Source organism: Serinus canaria, chromosome 7 (assembly GCF_022539315.1).
Source record: "Serinus canaria isolate serCan28SL12 chromosome 7, serCan2020, whole genome shotgun sequence".
Lineage (NCBI taxonomy): Eukaryota > Metazoa > Chordata > Aves > Passeriformes > Fringillidae > Serinus > Serinus canaria.
In genome coordinates this window covers 18527387-18539704 of record NC_066321.1, presented here as the reverse complement: position 1 = coordinate 18539704, position 12318 = coordinate 18527387, and the positions used below count along the sequence as shown (strand labels likewise).

Genomic DNA, 12318 nt, shown 5'->3' with positions numbered 1-12318 from the left:
CATTTCTTTTCCTGGTCTGTTTGCAAAAATAGAAACATACCTAAATGTGAAAAATTTAAACCTTTCCAGTAAACATGACCACACATCTGCCAGAAGCTACCCTGAGATAGGACACACATATATTATGGTTAACCACAATGTTATCAAGAGTTTCTAATCAATACTTTTGTTCTGAGTCACTGTTCCATTAGTGACTTGTGTGATATTAACTCAACTTTTTGGGTCAAGGAGCCTGTGCAGATCTTAAAGTTTCAACACCTTTCTGAACAATTAATAATCTATTTGTGCAAACCAGGAATTCTGGCTCTATGGAGACATGAAGTAGCATTGCAAGTTTGGAATTAGAAAATGACAAACCAAAATTTTTATATCCAGGTAATCAGGCACGTCAAAACAGAGGAAGTATGTTAAATGTTCCCCATTCCTAATCTCACTGCTCACTAAAGTGTCTCAGCACTACCTTCAGCATGTTCAGTCACTGTAATGGGAAATGTTTTCCTTCATTGCCTGTCATGTCCTGATACAATTTTAATTCTACAGTTATAGTCAGTCCCTTTAAAACTGATGTGTCAGATGCTATTTTCTTTTTCAGAAATATTAGACCTGGGATATGTTTAAGCCATTTCCATATAATGGCAAGCAGGGCTCATGGGGTCTGAAGTACATCGCAGCTTCAGTGCTTGGAATGGGGATTGAAACGATGTAACTCTCACAGCAAACTGGGAAAAGGCAATGTTTGTGCATGGCATATTACTTAATTGTTAATTAAAGGGAGCTGAAACTGAGGGTGTTATTGGTGAATGGTAATGCCCATCCTTGGCTACTACACAGTGTTTGCTGCCGGGTGGGGGTTTGAAGCAGGGGCAATTCTGTGAGTTTGTCATTGTTCTGCCCTTTGGTTATTTCATCCAGAGATGCTGTGATATGCTGTGCATTCAGAATGACACCAGATGCACCAAGAATTAAAATGGAATGGTCTTTTTTTTTTTTAATAGATGCTTTTTAATTTCCTGGAACATTTGTTGATATTCTAGGGGAGTTTATATCTTCTGATGGTATTTCATCAAGATTGTTCTGTGAGTAGGTGGGCATTAATCTAAATGTAATTTATTCTTGTGTTTCAGGATTGTTGTCTTGCAGTGTCCAAAATACTTAGGCTTTAGACTTCATCTTTGAGCTTACATAGTAGGAGACATTAAGAACATTGATTAAGGTTTGTTTCATACCTGTTGTGAATATTCTTAAGTTATGGTCTTGTGCATTTGCAATGCACAGGAAGTTATGGAATGAACTAAAGATCCAAGTTCTGCTAGACCATTTCTGTGCTAGCTTTACTGGGATAAAAATAACCATCTGCATACAGTTAAAAACATTCAGTTTCTCTTTTGTCCATAAAACTACGAAGGATATACTGAAGTAATGTTATTACTACATCTGAAATATCTTTGAGTGTCAGTGTTGAATTGCTTCAAATTCTCCTTTGTTTTTTCTTGAATTTTTCTTTTAATAGGATTCCTATTATGTGTGTTAGGAAATATTTGATTTTCCTTATGTTTGGATTTTGAAATATTTACATGGTGGTGGTAAAAATGCTCATTATCTGCTGAAAATTAACAGCAGCAGTAGTCCTGTGCAATTAATTTCACCATGGTATTTGATTCAAGATGAATCAAGTGATTTGATTCAATTAATTTTACATTGGTATTTGATACAACCAAGGAAGTAAAAAGTGAATTAGTCACGTGTCCAAATTTTGCTTCTATTACTTTGCTTCAAATGCTTTATCATATATTGCCAGTGCATGTTCTCCTAAGTGAAAACAGTCAGTAGTTCAACATATCTTAGCCTGAGGATATTCATCTGGGTGTGATGGATATGCAGTATACCTGGAAGGAATGTCAGCTAGTTTATATCGGAGCTAATGTATAGTTGACTACTTTTTAACATAATCTTTCTTTAGTGTCATTTTACTTGGGCCAAAATCAATTCTGTATGGAAATTGTTTTACAGCTTCTGTGGAATGAACTTGTGCTTTTGATTTGTTTCCCAATGAGGTGGTCTGGGTTAGTAACTGTGAAAGCTGCCTTTACCTGGCACATTTTATGGTCCTCTTGTCAAGATTAAAGAGATAAGAAAGGCAAATCCTTAGGGAACTACTAAACATGCAGAGTTTTTTAGATTACTGTTGAGAGATGAAGTGGATAAGTTTGATCCTCATGATGTAGTGTCTGTTCTGTAAACAAAGAAAATCTCTCATCCACAATGTTTGTTTGGACATTTTCCCCAAAAGACGTTTTCATATATGAGAACCTCAGAAATCCGAATGTATTTTGTACCTTGGCAACAAGAAGATGTGTGGGCACTGTCAGAGAAATGCTGATCCTATGTTTCACTATCCTGTCTTTAATGCAGAGGATGCAGTTATGCTGTGGTGTATCTTTTACAGAGATATCAGGGTGCTTTTTACAACATGGGAAGAAGAAATAAAAGATTCAGCAGGACAGGAACTTTTTTATGTTAGTAGCCAAAAAATAAAATCTGCCCTAGAATTGCCACTTTCAAGCAGCAGTAATTCTAACAAAGACATAAAAGTACTGTTGATCATCTTATACATGAATAGATAGGGATATAGAATAGTCCCTTCTAAAGTGAAGGGTGGGGAAAGGGGGTAATGCTCAATGACTGCTACTGCCTGGTAAAATGGGAGTAATCACTGGTTGATGTGTTGCTAAGGTTGTTTTTTTAATTTTAAATTTTTTTAAATTTCATCTCATCTGTTTCCTAAATTTATTCTAAATGTGGAACCTTTTGAAATCCACTTGTAAGTGGTGTATATACTTATCCTATTATTCATTAAAAGGATTGTGTCCCTCTTGTTTTTAGCTTTGAAAATGTACCCTCTAAATCCTAAGCTTTTTTTTTTTTTTTTTTTTTTTTTTGCAAATTGATTGTCAAAGTTGTCCTCTTATATGCAATGAAATTGTAATATATGAACAGAGACGGCCTTATGCTGTCAACACTGCTCTGGCCACAAGTTCAAAACCTAGACTGCTGTGAAGAAAACTGGCTGTGTTCCAGCCAAAACCTGAACAGTGTCTGAAAGGAAGGGACAAAGCCAACAGACAAAGAATTAATCCAAAGTAGGTTGCAGTACTAGCCTGACCAGAAGAGATCAAATGCTACCAAGCAGTTGAAGTTAACTGTAAGAGCTTGGGTGCAACAAGGGAAGGAACAGACTGGCCATTAGCATGGCGTGTTTCAGTGTGCACCAGAGGTTATCATGGATGGATATGCAGCCTTGCCTTTACTGAGAACTGGGCCTATCTATGGTTCTGTCTTGGACATTTCTGCAGTTCTTCTCAATATATAATAGCATTCAGTGCTCGTTTTCATGTATGGTGTCAGTATCCTCTGAACTTCCAAGGAACGTCACCTCTTTGCCCTGCAGTGGAGGCATCACCATTATATTGAGCTGAAGATCAGTGCATGTTGTTTGCCTAGCAAGCTGAAGAGCAATTTCATGCCAGACCTGTGGCACTCTGCAGAGAGCTAACCCCACCATATATAGGTACACTAAAATTGCAGTTATGTATCTCCTCAAGTTGCCATCATGAAAACTGTAATGGGTTTATTCTTTAATACCTTGATTACAACAGATTGTTCAGTAGCAGAGAGACCAGGCACAGTGGAGGTTGCCATCTCTTTTGCCATGCTTGTGGCATCTGGACTGCTATTTATAACTTTGAGAAGGTATGGAATGACCTACTGATAATGTTGAATGGGATGGTGCAGAAGTTGAAAAGGGAGAAAAAGACATATCCCTCTGATGATGAATAAATCCTATTTAATCCTTCTGATTTATTTTCCTGTCATTCTAAGGGCTATGTAAACACGTTGTCAACATTTCCCATTTTTTCTTTGAATCAGTGTAAGTAGCTGGTTTGTTGCATCTCCTGCCTTGAGGATTCTCCTCTTTTTCTTCAGGTTCTTCAAGTCATCATTCATGCAACTTGCTGGATGTGATTACTGTGCTGTTCTCACCTCCAAGATGCCATTTAGTTTGAACTTGAACTGGGAATTTTCCTTTTTGTAATGTAAGCTAAGGTTATTTCAGTTTGTTTCCTTCTTTCCACTCCCCCCTCCCTGGTTTGTACGTTTTTGAAATCAGCCTTCTGGAAGAATATGGAACAGCACAGACAATCACTGTGTAATGAAGTTATTTGTCAGTGAACTATAATTCTGAAGTCAAGTTTTCAGTTAATTAAATACTAGAAAAATACCAAAAACTGCAACAAGCCCTGCTATTTTAAGTTCAGTCTCTTTGAGTCTCAATTTTTGGTATTTTGCAGATTTTCTGCATTAACAATAAAGTTTAAAACCAAGGATGATTGAAAAGCATGTTCTGGTCAGTTAACCAAGGAAAGCTGAAATCTGGTAGTTTAGCAGCTGTCTACAAATCAAAAGTCATAGAATAAATTTTCAGGTTGCAGTCTCATAGTATTGAGTAGTTTGAAATTAAATAATTGCTGCTGTAACTATTTAAATGCATTTTCTGTGGTCTAATTTTAAAGCTTTAGCTTTAAATGACCATCTGCATTCCTCCTTTACCATGCCCAATGCATCCACTTAGACTTAGTTGCATAATTTATTTTGCTCTTGGTCTAAGGTAGACCAATGTGATAGTGCTGTTGCACTGAGTCAGGAAGTTAGCAGTAAGAATGAGTGATTTATTTGAAACTCAGCTAAATGCTGTTTAGGTTCGAGTCCAGCTGGTGTGAAATGGGTCTCTGAAGGCACACACTAGGACTGATCTAGGCTGCAAGTGCCTCTTTCCCTGTATTTGTGCAAATATTCTACACTTCAGGGTAGCAGTACATGGCAAACTGAATACATGCACAGGGTTGTGTATTCCACCCTAGGCTCTGCCTTTTTTGCACATTGTTACATATTCAGTTGCTTCGGTTTATTTTTGTCACAGAAAATGTATATGCCCAACTGGAGTGATATGGAATAGTCCCTTTTAAGGTGAATGGTGGGGGGAAGGGATAATGCTTACTGCTGCTACTGGCTGGCAAAATGTTGCATGTAAATTAATGTATTTTGCCTTTTTCTGTGGACAGATGGTATTTTAGGGCAATCCTGAAGGTACTTCTTCCCATTATGATTTCTGTAAAGCAGCATAGCTAATTGTCACATTGTACACTGTTCTAATGGGACAGGGTTTTTGGCTGCTGGGTTGCTGTGCAGCACTAAGTGTGAATTATAGCTCAGTGCTGTATCCTGGTGAATCAGTGTTTACAAGCGTCTGCAAGCACAGAGATCAGATTTCTGAGTGACCCTGCCTGTGAAGAATAATCATTTCAGGCATCTTAATCTCCCTTCCTTTAACGCAGGTGTCTAAAAATAAAGGCCGTGGTTGTGCTGAATTTTGTGAAATCCAGCATGCAGCTTTTAACTTGGCTGACTTCCTTGGGCCCATCCAACCACCTCTTCCTCTCAGCTTGCAAAGAAAATATTTTTTCCTGACTCAGGTCTGTTGCAGTCCTTCTAAGGGTTCTTTCCAGCTCTGAGTGGCTGAAGGGTCTTCTATTTTGTCCTTTGCCTCCTTTTGCTGATATATAAAGAGTTGCTATTTGCTCTGAGAAAGAGCTTGATATGCACTTCTGCAGTGACTCTGGGGAACATTACTGTCCAAATACAGCAGCTGAGGTATGCTTTGAAACTGAGGAGCCTTAACACCCACCTGGGCAGGAATGATTCAGCATATTTGAAATTTCAGCCTCACTGCTGACCCCTATATTATGTCAGTTTTGGGGTTTGAAATTTAGTCTTGGATCAAACTTGTTTCTGAAAATATATTTTTAGAGGAGAATAAAATAATATTAAAAGAAAACTTATATAAAATTCCTGGGAAGGAACGGATTAGGTTGCCAAGTACTCCACAAGCCTCTGGTTTTTCAATTATGAATAAGAAAGCAATATGAGCAGCAGCTGACTTGCTGATCTCTGTCTTCACTTAAAAGTCAGAGCTCAGGCATTAATTTAGAGGGCTGAATGCTTTTTTTTCACTAGAGCCTTTATTAATTCTGCCATTCACAGTTAATACTGATACTGTGCAGAGCAGGTAATTTTACTAGAGAAGGAATACATCAAGGCTCATTCTGCTTTTCATGGAATTAGTAGAAGTTTAACTGTTGCTCGTAAAAGGAAGAAGGTTAGACCAAAAAAGGTCTATGTGTTAAATATGAATCTGTATGATACAGATTTACTCACACCATTTTCACTATATTTAAAAAAGGTTGCTCCTTTCTAGGGCATTGTCTGGATTTCAGTCTCTCCATAATTAGTTTCTAAGAGATTTATATAAGAGATTGAGATAAGTAGCATGCAGATGTCTAAAAGATAAATGTTTTTGCATGTGTTTTCTTGCTTTAGCTTTATGCAAATGCTTAATAATTAATGCTTTTTAAAGACCATGGGAGGTATACAGAGATAATTTTTTTTTCTGCGTAGTTAATAACAGCAGTTTAGTTCTTTTGCTTTCATTTGTAACTCCTTCAAACTCTGCTATAGAAAGGAAGAATTTACTTTTATATATTTAAATACACATAAAGATTTAAAGAATTGCAGTCCCCATTTTTCATGATAATGGATCTGTAATATGAAAGTTCTACTTCACAAAGTACTATTACCATAATTTGTTTCTATTTTTCAGCTTCCAACCTAAATTCTTACCACATGTTCTCAAGTTTCCTTATATTATAAACACTTCTCAAGCAATAAACTACATAACCTCTTTTGACTCAAAACAATTCTTTCAGGCAGTTTTGCTACTGAAGTTTTAGTAAAATAATGTATGGAATTAAAAAAAAAATTAGAAATGGGGTTACTATCACCCAGATCAGTTTTGTGTTTAAATGTGTCTTCCTGTGCGCTGTATTCTGTATGCTAGTATTGAATATTCTATTCTCTAAATTCAGTATCAGTTCAAAGACCTTTGTAGTGCAAAGAAAATTTACCTATTCCCTTTTAATGTGATGCCAGTAATGAAGTGATAAATGCCTTAAATCCTTTGGTTTATGCATGTAGGTATTCAAGGTACCATGTTACTGTGGAAATGAAGGATACCATGAACACTGAGATACTTATAATAAAGTGTGAGCCCTTTTATAGAGTAACAGCAGCCTCCCTTCTCAACCTTTGACTGACCTCGTGTACCACACTGCCTTAAAGATGGCATAATAATGGAAATAGCCTTTGCTTGTATTTTCCTGTGGAACAAATGGGGTTTAGTAGTAGCTTTTGTATTTGTGCTATGCAGAATTTCCTGTCAATTAATTTCAGCATTTGTTTTTTGTTCCGGTTTGGATTGTAGGAGGGAGTGCTTTCTTAGGTTTTCTTTTCCTGTTAAACACTTACATGTAGTGTAAAGAGTGAAATCCAAATCTTTAATCATTAACAGGCCAAAGAACTGTTGAAGAATAAAAAAAGTCAGTCAACACAGTTTAATAAAAGCTATATAATCAAATGACATTATTTATTAGTGTGCATTTTTACTGTTGTATTGTCTATAAAATCAAAGCAGTCTATAAATCATAGAATTATGTAGGTACTTACCATTTTAAAAGCAGTATCGAGTGGAACTGGTGCAAATCCCCAGGGTGTAATCAATAGTTGTTTAAAATAATGTGCCTTTATGGTATTATTTCCAAGTGTACCATCTGAAATCAGAGGAAATTTACTGACAGTTGTATATTTTGTTGAAAAAAACATTCAGACGTATATTAACCACAAAATCCATGTCTGTTGCCTTCTACAGGGTACAAGGAGAGTGATTTATTTTGAAAATGTCTTTTAGCTGGGTAACTAGGTAACTTACACTGTGCTGCTATGTGAAAGAGTTTGGACTGCATTTTGTGAAGCTGAATTCCAGCGCAATGAGTGAAGGAAACAGATGGAGTAAGAGGAGGACAGATGGGTATCAAAAAAACTACAGCTGCCATTTTCAGTACCTGTGCATTTACTGCCATAAATCAATTTATTTTCATTTACTGAAGAAGGAAAATCATAAATTATGAAGCCAAAGCACTACAGGTTCCAGAATCATTGTATGTTGAAAGCATCTATTTGTAGTAGTTAATTTGGGTCCTAAGTGAGCTACATCTGACAATAAGTTTCTGTAGATAAGAATGTCACCCCCAGTCCAGTCATTTCATTCTGCCAGGGAGATTTAAACATATCTCATCCCATGGAGGGAGGATCAGTTGGTTATTAGTTACTATGGTGGACAGTTTTAATGTTTTCCATGTGGACAAGAGGTGGGCTACTGGAAAGCTGCAGTGAGTGCTAATGGACTGCTCTGCCCCAAGGCTTCAAGCAGCCTGTGAGGCAGCTGAACCTACAGGGCCCAGAAGCAAGGCTAAGAGTGCAGGAGGCCACTTTCTTTCTCCTGTAGCAGCTTTGCATCCTAAGACATGAATGGTGGTGGAGAAAATCAAAACTCTCTTACTGTATGTATCGATACACCAGCAGCCCTTATTTGCTGCCTGGCACAGCTGCTCTGTCATGTACTTGACCTTGACCTAATTTTATTATCCCTGTGGTTAAACAGGAAGTTCAGCTGAGAGTCAAGTCATTTCTCTCTACCCTCACCCCACTAGTTACTGCCAGCTTGTTGCTGATCCTGTTGAATTTTTATACGAGCACCTGTCCATTAGAAATTGGATGGTGGTGTCCAGACAATTTACATTTATTTTAGAACGCTTTGCAATTAGCGGACTCAGAAAATTGTAAAATGCAAATAGAAATCACCCTTGTATTAGAAATACGTGAGAAATTGAGAAATTCAGGTCAGAATGTGTAATTGCTCTCTATCTTGTTGAATTTATATCAGGGAGTTTTATGCCTAGAGGCACTGCATGAAGTTGCCACTATATTTTGATGCAACTTCTACAAGAAGCAGAATTATGAAAAGGTCTGTAATTTAAGTGTCTTGGAACTGGTTTTCTGTGACATTTTTATCACAGTTCATTTTAAATTTTCCTATGAATAATTTGAATTAACAATTCACATTTGAACAATTCACATGCCTAATTTTCTAATTGAAAAAAATGTTAAGGGTTAGAATCAGTACTTTTTGTGACACACCATAACTGAAATATGGTATTTTCTGATAATATGTAAAAATACTGATTAGGCTTTGGCCCTCAATCTTTTTAATGCAATTTAGAGCCTACTGTGGTAAACCCTGGAGTTTTTAACCTTTGTTAGCTGTTTGTAGATCACCTTGAATGAGGCAATACTGGGAGGGTAAGCATTGTAGTGCCAGCAGTTACCCATGCTGAGGCTGGACTACAGTCAACAGCCCTGTTTGAAGTGCATCCTCTTCTCACACTGTTAAGCACGTTTCTGTTGGATTGGGATGTAGCCTTCAAATTCAGCAAATAGTTCAGAAGGGGTGTGATGGGATAAAAAGGATGCAAGATGGTTTGCCTTCATTTCATAACTGAATTGGAAGGGAAATCAGTGGTTGGTTTCCTTCAATTAAGAAATATTAGCAATTTCAATCCTTTTTCAGAATGGCTCTATTTATGCAGATTCAAATATACTAGATTTTTTTTTTGAGCTGAGAATCATAAACACAGTTGCCATTTTTTTTTCATTGAGGCTTCTTATTAAATTCTGTCTCTCCATAGTAATTGAGCTGCTTCTGCTTCCCCACCAATCACTCAGTTTCCAGTCTGAATTTCAAATAAGTGTGAAATATTTTCTTTAAGCAGGTGGGAGATGAACTGTAAACTGCACAGCATTTTTAAGTTCTGTATCCAAAAGAGATGGTTTGAAATCTTGACCAGGGTCAAAATAGTGATAAATTTTCTCATTTTTGTGGTTTGAAGATGGAAAGAAATTATAACTTATTCATTCTAAAAGCATAGAACTGCTTTATGAATTAAACTCAGACTTGTATTTACAATTTACTGCTGTAATTCTTTTGAAAACAAATATCCTCACAACATAGAAAGTAGTGACTGTTAAATTCCTATTAAAAATAGTGGCCACTAACGAGTCTGCCCTAATAGATAACCCTTCAGCCCATTGAAATCTGGGTGTGTCTAGTGTCAGGAGCATCTTGATACCAGTATGGAAGAGCAGTGCGATTATTTTGGTGTATAAAATTAGACTCAAAGAATCCTGGGAAAGGGAGAAGGCCCTGCTGCTGTCAATACTTCTCATCAGTAAGTGTAAGTGATGTGCAATTTCATTTATGTATTTGATTTGTATTCAGCCCAGGCTGAGATTGCCATTTCTGAAACTGCCTGATCGTTTTGAATTCCCTGGAGGGAATTCTTTTAGAGGAGACAGCAATCTTGCACAGTCTCTTGCTGATAATAAAATCTGGGGCTTCTTGCCCTGACACATGGACTGTAAGAATGTGTAAGTAGTGCAGAGAAGAGGGCTCTTTCCAAGACCTCCTGGCAGACCTCAGCTATTATGTGCTGAAGACTGTTACCCAAGGACTCAGACTAATCTAAGTTGCAGCAGAGGAAAACTCTCTTAAGTGGTCAAAACTCAAGTGCTTGGTCTTGTTAGAATTCTACCCACTATGAAAGGTGGAGTGCTGGTTTAAATGTTTCTTGGAGCTCCCATCCCTGTGGGTTTGGTTACACTGTTCTGCTCAGGGAGAGGCCATACACTGCAGCTTGTTAAGGTAATATAAGGTGGCTGTAACACAGCTGTGGGGCACACATGGCAAAAGAAAGGTCACAAGCTTCTTATGAGTACAAATGGGAATAAATGCCCAGTATTCACTGGTTTTGGAGCATCTGTCAAGAGTTCAGTGCCCAGCACAATTCCCATATAGGGAATTACTCTTCCCAAAGAGTTGTTTCTTCTTGTATTTTTGTCAGGCATTCAATCATTTGTAGTTAAATTGAGCTTCAAATGGTGATCTGCAGTTGAAAAAAAATGTATTCTCAACCTTACATGTATACAATATGGAGAATTAGTGTGTGAATTAGTCTAAGGGACTAATTCATGTAAGTTAACCAAACAGCAGATTCAATTCTGTATATGGAATTAGAATTTTATATTTAAGCTGTAGGTATCACTTTGAGATAACGGAAAAGCTTTCAAATAAAATACTCTAGTCTGGTTCTGATTTGTTATTTCACTGTTAAGTAAAAATGAAACTTAAAGTTCAATGCATTTGTTGGTGCTAACACCATTTCTGTTTTAACTTTGGGATTCTCACTTACTTACTTATTCTAAAATATTTGAAAAAAAAAAAAAAAGCCCCAGGAAAGCACTTCTTCTCCTGACACTGATTGTTCATGTTGAGATTGAGACTCCAACTTCTTTATGAGGGGAAAAATGGAGATATAAAGGCTTGAGGCCAGTTTTAAAATTTTTAAGCCGTGGCTAAAGCTAGTTTAGATCACATGGTGTGGGTTTGAGTAAATATAGGGACAAGCTGAGAGGAGGTGGTTAGGTCCATACCATGTAAAATAAACTTAGACAAACAGGAATGTGATGAAGAAAAGTGTCAATGAAGGTATAAAGTAACATAGACTGAAGACAGAATATGTGTAGTATATCAAAAAAAAAAAAAAAAAAAAAAAGGAACACATAGGAAAGAAAATTCAAGTCAAAAAGGGTTGAGAGGTTTTTGGAAGGTAACACCTGACTTCTTTTGTTCCAAACTCTGATTCCATGATCCTTCACTTTTAAAAAAAATGTCTCCCTAAATAGTCATATGAAGAAATTGCAGCAACTAATCAGAAAACATAGAATGTCAAGGTTTTTGTGTGAAGAGAGAGAATATGTGGGCAGTATCCAGAAAGATTTCTAGAACACTGAAGAAGAAATAGGATGGTGAGTCTGAAGATATTTTTTTGAATATTTAGCTCTGTTAGTCAAGTTAGTCAAGTCTCTTAGCTCTGTTAATATTTAGAATGATAGAAACAGGAATCAAAACACCTTGTTGTCTGTATATGATTAGTAAAGGATCACCTGTGAATGAGAATTTACAGTGAATGAGAATATCCAGTTCTGAATATCTGAAATTTTTCTGCCTTTACACAACTCTCTCTCTCTATATATATATATATACACATAGAATAATACCTCATGTTGTCTTTCCTTGGATGCCTTAAAAAATTTATATATATAAAATTTACTACAAATAGAAAATACTGGCTATAGACACAAGTAAGAAAAAAGCTTTGTAAGAAACCTAATTTTCTGATGATGAATGTTCTGCAGAATGGCTATCATTATATGTCCTCCTACTCAGCAATAGGAGAGGGATGTATAACTAAA

At 36.6% G+C, this 12318-nt stretch overlaps 1 protein-coding gene across 3 annotated transcripts in view; it reads right to left on the bottom strand.

The window, feature by feature from the left end:
- B3GALT1 (beta-1,3-galactosyltransferase 1) overlaps positions 1 to 12318 on the bottom strand; it is a 153939-nt gene that overhangs the window by 35600 nt on the left and 106021 nt on the right. For all 3 annotated transcript variants that reach the window (XM_050977019.1, XM_050977020.1, XM_050977021.1), the window contains one exon: positions 7618 to 7721. The gene's annotated coding sequence lies outside the window, so the exon portion shown is untranslated. The remainder of the gene's footprint in view (positions 1 to 7617; positions 7722 to 12318) is intronic.